Here is a 9236-nt window from a genome sequence, read left to right as displayed (position 1 = left end):
CAAAAGTCAGTGAAGCATATATGTGGTCAAGAAATTTGATTTCTCTAGCAGAAATCCCTCAAGTGTTAACGAGACATTTTATGTTTGATTACTGCCAAAAATGGCCAATAATCAGATTAGTTCAATACGTGGAAACGCCCTCATGGGAAGGTATTCTGTCCAGCTTTCAAATTGTCCTTTGTACAATCGGTCTCTTGTTCTGTCAGTCCAGTTAAAGTACTTTTTCACTTCTGTCAAGACACCAACGTAATACATGGAACGTTATGTGTATTAAGTTCTACAATAATTTTGTTTTAAGATTCCGTTCTTGTTCAATGTGTGTTTTCCCCTGAAAAATCTGTTAGGAGCTATGGCATCACAACAGTGGCTTCCAATGCAGTTTTTTTCCCCCCTCTTGGCCATCTAGATTTTCCCTTATGGTATAAAACGATACAACAATAGTACTCTGGACTGCGGGGCCAAAAGGTGAAAGCCAGATTACTGTACTCATTGTACTGGTACATTTCAGTTCTGGTACATTTCATATTGGGTATTCATTTCTTTAAGCAGGAGGGGAAAATATTGACTAGCAAATGAACGATTTAAAGGCAGCAGCACAGTCGAAGCGTTGACTCATGTGGGACATTAAGACAACTGACATTCTATGTCAGATGGGGGCACACTCAGGCAAGAATACTAGGGGACTCCCAGCTTTCATGAGCAAACAAATCCTCACACAGGGGCGTAGCACAAAATTCTGGGCCCTGTAGAAAGGCGTTTTCGATGGGCCCCTCCCTGCATCCACAGCTATTCATTTTAGCATATTTTTGGGCCCTCATATGAGGGCTCTAGATATTCTCCCCTTCCCCCATTTGGGAATATGTATAAGAGAGATGTCCTGTAGTGGTTGGTTACACATGCTGATCTAGGATCAGAGGCTGCTTGGGATACAACTGCAGAATGACTTAAGTGTCCAGGGCATTTTCTCAGGGCTCCAAATAGTGTTATGAAATGGGTTACCTTAGTGGTGTCGGCAGTGAGGAGAATCACTGAGATCAGAATTTTATTTTTGAATAATTTAACTCACGAGTTCTACTATTCTGGTATTGGAGATTGTGACATTTCCTGTTTTCCCCCTTGGATTCTCTCTGGTGCCTCTCATCAAAGACAGTGTCTCCTTCACATTGTTGAAATGTTCATTTGTACATCCAGAACACAGGTACAGTGTATTGTGGTAAAACGGGGAGTAGGTGAATTATTCTTGTATGTTGCTGGCGTATGGGTTTTACGGGCGTTTCCGCAGCTTGGCACAGGTCTCTTTCTTCCTTTTGCTAAAAAACTCTTTCTGGGGGGAAATCTAAACTTACACCTCTTCTGGAACACAAAGACACATGGGCTCCTCTATTCTTACTAATGTATGGCTGCTGTCTTAAAAATGACAACTGTCTGTTTTTTGTTGTATAGGCAAAATAAAGTTCATTCAGATGTTACTGGCTACATTTCTCAGCTGTTTCAATGACTTGATTACAATTTCTTACTTTTTGAGCAAGAAATTCTGGACCATTAAGCACAAGAGCCACTTACAATTACTTGCTCAAAGTATAGCCACAAAAATGATCAACTGTCAGCATATTTGATTAACAAATCAGTGAGGGGTTGCTTGGAGTTGACCTTAAATTTATGTTTTTTACACTACTGGAACTTTGTTGCTGTCAGTTAAGAATCTAAGCCAACAGATCACGGACATAGAAAAAGACAATTGCAACAGACAAGGTACAAATGAGGTGAACGATGAAACGTTTTCAGTATATAGTAAAGCCATTGAAAAAGCACAATGAATATTGTACACAATATGGTATGAAAAACAGTAGGCTACCTAACACTTGCGTGGTATTTTTGTTACACAGCCAATGTTCCTGGGTCTGGTGAAGCCACCACATTATTAGGCTTTTAAATCAATACAGACATAACAATGTATGTAACATACGTCATCATTTATGGTGCATATTTGCCACTTACCCCTGTGAAATCACATTTATGATCAGATGATCATTTTCGTTTTTTTGTGAGAAGACACAAAGAAAGATGAATTTATAGAAAAGTAAACAAAAAAATAGAAACAAGAATGTTGATCATTAGTGGTGCTTATTTCTTAGAATTTAGAACATGTGAAAGTGCTTGAAATGTAACAATTTTGTAACTTGTGGTATGTAATAGCATGATGGCAGGTGCAGAAAGACAACATTCTCACACACACACGCACAGACACACACACACACACACACACACACACACACACACACACACACACACACACACACACACACACACACACACACACACACACACACACACACACACACAGCAGTAAGGAGGAGGGCACAGTTAAGATTCATAGCACCTACATTATACAGATCGGGTCCATAGTAGGCTATCAGAACACTTCGATATGTTTATGTGGGAGGGGGGTGTACCGTGTGCAGTAATTGAAAATAGGTAATTGTTTATGTTCTTCACAGAAAATTATTTTTGAAATGAGAAGAAATTATAACGTAATTTTTATTTTAGCAAACATTAAAAACGGTACAGACCTGAACACCACACAAGGGATAACCTACAAATACTAAAGTAAGCTAAAGCTTAATTTTATGTTACAATGATAGAAAACGATAGAAACGATACACGAGTTTTTTTCTACGATAGAAAAATGATTTTGTAACATAAAATTAGTCGTTGGCAGTTAAAGGGGTTACGCCAGCTGTGAGGTGCCAGACACCCAGCTGCATTTTGATTGCACAAGTAGCGTTAGCTACTCTCGTAGCGATTTGCTCGTATAGGCCTACGTGGAAGACGTTTTCGTCAAAGACTTTAAACTGTGAAAGTCAGCCGTTTAAAAAAGAAAAAATAACGTAAACTTAAATTAAACAACTCGGTGCCTACCAGCGCCGGGATATCGTTATAAACCAGTACTCTGGTCCAATAAATAGCAGGTCTAATGTGGAATTGTTCTCCAGAAAGAAACGGCTAACTTTATGCTAGCTTGTCAGAAAAGACGCCTTTTTGATTCCCGTGTGTGTTATTGTTCGGAAGGAATGGCACCTGGTTAAGAACATGCGTTTTAGGATGTCTGGCATCTTCCTGAGAGGATTGCTTAACATAAAAGCAGCAGTCAACGTGGTGAAATTGGGCAAACACATAGAAACCCAAACGGCCAGTGGGGTAGCGTTAATGGAGCGGTTACGTTACAGCCAGTTGAGGAGAGCAGGTTGGTTGTACTGACTCTTTGGGATTATCACCTGTGGTAAACTGTGCGAATGGAGACATAACGCATTATACGAGATTGTGTAGCCTACTATTCTGGTTTTGCATCTGTCAAAGGAGCTCTACCATTTTTTTTCCCTCACCTAAAAAAGCCACTAAACTACCTCCTTTGGGTTGCTTGTTGGGCTCAACCAAATTTCCTTTTAGTAAGAGTAAAGATTTCGGATATCAATATTCAGGCTGCACCTATGGACCAAGTAGGACTTCCATAAAATCAATCAGTAAATCAAAATTAATCAAATTTTGTTATGATCCTATAGTAAGTAAACTGTATTTATATAGCACATTTAACAGACAAGAGTAGTAACAAAGGGCTTTACTGTAAAACAAATGAACAACACATAAAATACTAAGCCATATTGCTAGTTAAAAGCTTGTCTAAAAAGATGTCTTCAGGTGTTGTTGTTTTTTTAAGTTTCCACAGAATTCAATGCAATGTCTGTGACATGAAGACCAGCAGGACATCGCACATTACTCTGGTGCTATATTGTAAATTGATGGTCTATAAAGTACTGAAAGAAACTGTCAGTAATTGCACGATGCATTGATGTTAAAAGCTCAGTAGATGGCAGTGACACATCACTTTTGATAGCTGAGGTTTTTTGAAGTTTGTTATTGATCTATCTTTTTTTATCCATCTGTGTATCTAGTAAGATCTTGAATATTTAATTTAAGAAGCTCATTTGCAAGTCAGAACAGTAGTGGCAGTGGTAATGAAATTGGTTTAGAAAGCAATGCACATGCTACTAGGACACATGGACTAGTGTTTGGACTGCAGCTGTGCATGATAGTGTAAGATCAGATTTATTGAAATGGGGACATTTCATCTGAAGAAAGGGAAAAATTTAAGATGAATATTTATCGAACACATTTTTTAAGGTTTATGAAATAAGTCACATATTTCCGTTAATGATAGCTTCCTAGTGTATTCTGTTCCTTGAGTTAAAAGGGAGCTATCTAACATGTTGTACCCTGCCTGTAATTCAGTAACCGTTAGGTTGGCAGAGGGATATGAGGATGAGATGACAAAGTACGTTTTGTTAGGAGTCTTGAGTTGTCCTACGCTCTCCTCTCAGCCCTGCCTTTTGTAAATTCTGCAAATAATTTGAATTGGAACATAGGTTTTAAAGGGGAACTCTACATCCTCAACAAGCACTCAGCACTCACTCGCGTTTCCTCAGCCCCCAAGTGAACAAAGCACATGGAATCACTTTGCAGTACCCACAGCCTGAACCCATTACGGCCCCTCCACGGCCATTCCAGACAAACCTCCAGTGCTTCTTTCCCCCAGCAGTGTTTTACTGGGATTGTCCGGACGATTTCAAGGTTCGGTGTGGAGATCGAAGCAGGGATTGTGGAGGGGCTTGGCAGAGGTTTTATGGGCCATTCCACAGTGCTCCAAACCTGTTTACCCAGACGGTGAAGCTGCTGGATTTCTGCCCAATGTTTGGAGGACATGAACTGGTTTGGAATGATTAGAGATTTGATAGTTTCAGGGTAGAGGGATTCTCTCGTAAGTCAGGGAACACACACACACACACACACACACACACACACACACACACACACACACACACACACACACACACACACACACACACCTACCTTTAACACTGCTAGCGCCAAGTATAAAGACCATTGTGTAAATGCAGGACTTATGTCTTGAAACAGCATGAGATGGAGAAAGAGCAGAGGTCAAATCCTGTGTGTGTGTGTGTGTGTGTGTGTGTGTGTGTGTGGACGAAATACGGAGCTTACTTCAGTCACACACAACTGCATTATTATTGGTAGCCTATTATATTTATCAATGTTATACAGGGCAGGTATGGCACAGAACATGATTCATGAATTTATTTATCATAAGGAATCCTTGTATAACTGTCTCAGCTGTCAAAGCATAGGCATGAATCCCAAAGAGACTGTAAAAACAAGAATCATCAAACTATCTGTATCACACACACTAGATAGAATAATAATAATTTTTATTCTAATTTAAATGGCCTACCATTGTGAGCCCTGAATGAAATCAGGCAAAAGAAAATGTTCTTAATCCTTTTTGTTACATTTTTTTTCTTTTTTACATTTATACATTAGTATCAGTACTGTCTCTATTTAGTTTTGGGGTTTTACTCCAAATATACTACTTATAACTCAAATTCAGGTCAGATTTGTTTGCCTATTTTAAAATATGTGTCTGTGAGTCCGTCTGTAAGACAGATGACTGTTAGTAGGCAACAGTATGGTTATTTAGGGTTGTGTTTATGTTGTTATTATGTTTTTGAGTATCTGTGCATGTAGCTGACGTGGGAATGTGCTCTGAGTGTTTTTGAAGATCAGTGGGGTTATTGAATCCAGATTTTGAAGTGGAAAAAATGGGGAGAAAGGGCACTTTATCTCAGCTTCTGACAGGATTTAGAGGACTGATGGAGGACAGACAGAGGTGCTTTGTCCTCCTTTCATGTGCTCAATCCCGCTGAGAAAGAAGCAGTAGGGAAGGTTTCTGTATGTTTGGAGTAGGGGGATGAGGATGGATATTGAAAAGTACAGGGTACAGGGAATGGATGACAGTATTGGTGTGTCCGTCGGTCCCTCTCTTTGGACAAGGCGGAGCTATTTTAACATCTGTGGTAGATGGCCATAAACTTTGAAACTCATGGTCTGCAAAGACTGTGGGGATCCCATGACTTTTTATAAAAAGTACCACCGTGAGGTTACGGTTGCAATTGAAAAATTTCAGTATCGAATGGATCTCTTTTGTTGGAATAATCTGAAAAATGAGTGTTTCAACTCCCACTGCATTTACATTATGAGATGGGTCATGCCTTGGCGGAGGTCTGCGCTCTCCGACTGCCCTTTTAGTTTATTTCTAAAATTGTAATCCATAGAGGTAGCCTAACACATAATACTGCAGATACATGTTTACCATTAGTTTTTGTATTTTTTTAAGTAAAGGAAAAATAAACACAATAACCCAAAAATTCTGTCTCATAATACAGGCTTCCTTACAGCTTCCAAATGTAGCCCGATTGAGTGCCGAAATTAAATGTTCCCTTCATTACAAAAATATCACAAATCACAATAGTTTACGTGTTTATTTGAAAATTCAAGATCAGATTTGTGATCCAAACAGTCACAAAGGATAAATATACATATCAAGCTAGATTCTGAGGCTGTTTAAACATATTCAGAAAGATATGGAGTCCAGAAAAGGAGGTCGGTAGCAACTGCCGGCGACCAAAGACATCATCTCAACTTTCAGTTGTCTATTCTTTGTCGAAATGTGGAGCGGCCAAAGTGGGGACGTTGTGCACACCTTTCTCTGTGGGAGTCTTTGCATGTGCACATGTGTAGGAGAATGTGATGAAGACCAGCAGGACAGGGGAGTGTTCTTTCATCAGAAATAGTTATGCTAACAGATGTGTTCATTTGAGAATGGGGCTCACAGCATGTACTTTCTATTTTGGCGGACAACCTTCTGTACACTCATGCTGCTGGGGGGGGGGGGGGGGGGGGGGGGGGGCTCTAGTCCTCCCTGGAAGAATTAGTGGATGAGTTCACAGGCAAACAATCTAAAATAGACTTTTCTTTGGTTGATTTTCTGAGAGTTTGACAGTTTTGTGTTGTTCCACTTCAGTAGAACAACTTGAATTATCGTTTGTATTGATGTTGTGTATTTGTCACTGCTGCTCATTACAAACGGAGGCCCAGAGTGAGCAAGACAGAATAGAAGCATTTAAAACATGTCATGTCAATCTCACTATGTATGGCCATATGCAATAATGTTACATGAGAGTTTAAAGCAACTTACAAGAAGTGCACATGTACAATACATTATTAGTGAAAGGCTTTATTATGAGGTACTTCTGTTATTCTGGCCAGTGTCTCCGGATGAATGCAGTTTGAAGATTGGAAGGTTGCCTCCGATAGACCTCTGGTCACATGCAGCATGTTGTTTCTGGCCACCTGCTCCCCTCTGGCACAGCTTTGAACTTCCTTGTGTGTGTGTGCGGCCTTCAGCGTATGTATGTACCGGTATGTATGTTTGTAAGGGCAGTTAGTAGACTAGTAGTTGGAATGTTGAAAGGTTGTGTCCAACATCTGGGGGTTGACTCCAGGGGTGGGGAGAGAGACCGGGAAGAAGAGCTGATGGGAGTTGATTGGGTTGGGTCATTATTCAAACCAGATGAGAATAGCTTCATGGTTGAGGAATAAAATCTCATTTATTTTTTGTTTTATACAATTTAACTACAGATAATGTACTGCTTAATATTGCCATAGTCTCGCAATGCCAGACCTTCCTCCACAGCGCTGCGAAGGAGGGTCTGGTTAGTCCACACAGCATTCAGGGGTGGGAGAAGAGCGTGCTCTGGGTTATTGGCATTTCTTTAAACCAATCACAATCGTCATGGGTGGGGCTGAGTGCCGCACGGAGCCCTGGTTTCTCTGCAAAATAGCCTCGGGAAGGAACTTGTTTTTGTGAAACGTGTACATTCTAAAGTTGTTTTAGTCGTGCAACAGAAAAACTCAGATTGGACAGATAGTCCAGCTAGCTGTCTGGATTTACTCTAGAGATATGAGGAGCAGCTAACCATAGTCCTCATAAAACCACAGGAGTTTAAAATTCCAACACAAAGTAAGCGTGTGGTAACGAATATACGGCTGAAAATGAGGACATACGGTGGAATGTCCTGTGGCACCGACGCAGTCCTGGAAGTGGATATAGGCTAATTTTGCCAAGAACCAGGGCATTAAATGTGAGACTCATGGCTCGGTCACATCACCTGCATTTTGCGGAAATGATTACATACTAATTCACTGCAAAGGCGTGGATTAGTAACGGCCAGCACAAATCAGGCAAAATTAACATACGCCAGTCGAGTTGAAATATGTCAACACAAGTGAGCAATTTGCGTGATGTTTTGTTTTTGCGAAAGCCAATCAGTGTTTAGATTCTCCTTATGTAAAACAGCTAAATGTGTACCAAATCTGTACCTTAAGTCTATCATGATGTGAGAGTAGATATCATCTTAGATTTTGGATATCGTAATATGACACAAGTTCTCCTTTTCTTGGTTTTACAGGCTGCATTGCAGTAAATGTATGTTATTTTACTGAACTTACCAGACGTTACTGCGGTTCTATTATTTCCTTTACTTGCTTAGTCATTTTATCCACATAACTGTTACTGATACTTTCTTTTGAAAGGACCAATTGTTAACCCTACAATGTCATGGCAATATCGATAAGTATTCCAATCTCAAGTAGCGCTGAAGTAGTGGCCATCCAGATGTTGAGTTTAATTCCTGGAGAATGCGGTGAAAGCTCTATTCTCACATGATCTCGATCAGAGATTACACTCTTTGCACTAGAGAGCTGGCAGGGTAGACTTGTTCTTGGTGCTTTAAAGGGATAGTTCAAACTGTTTGAAGTGAGGTTCTATTAGGCACTTATCCATAGCATTTCCCACAGTAGATGGCGTTTGGTTGGTTCTGTTTTAGATTTGTCCTTTTCGAGTACTGCTGCTGCCTGCTTCTCCAAACTGGGGGGTGTACCGACCCCCATGGGCTGTAGTTAATTCACTGACTGTGGATAGGTACAGTAATACAACTCCAATTCAAACTTAACCTTTTAACATGATGCAAAGAATGAAAAGGATGTTGACCGTAAGGAGTTTCAATATGATGGCTTTTTTAATATGTTGACAGTCAGCAAGGTATATCTGGAATTCTTCTGTTTGTCTTATTACTCCTGCTGATGAATTGAGGCTGAAGGGAGGTTTTGGGAGTGGTGAATGAATCCTCTGGCAACACTATCATGCTGATAAAGAGGTGGTTGTCTGCTTTCCTCCCACTCTTATTGATTTCTAGGACATAAACCCACGTACTTCTGAGAAGTGTGTGTGTGTGTGTGTGTGTGTGTGTGTGTGTGTGTGTGTG

The sequence above is a fragment of the Etheostoma spectabile genome, chromosome 20 (genome assembly GCF_008692095.1).
Source record: "Etheostoma spectabile isolate EspeVRDwgs_2016 chromosome 20, UIUC_Espe_1.0, whole genome shotgun sequence".
Taxonomy (NCBI): domain Eukaryota; kingdom Metazoa; phylum Chordata; class Actinopteri; order Perciformes; family Percidae; genus Etheostoma; species Etheostoma spectabile.
Note: the sequence above shows the minus strand (reverse complement) of the source record.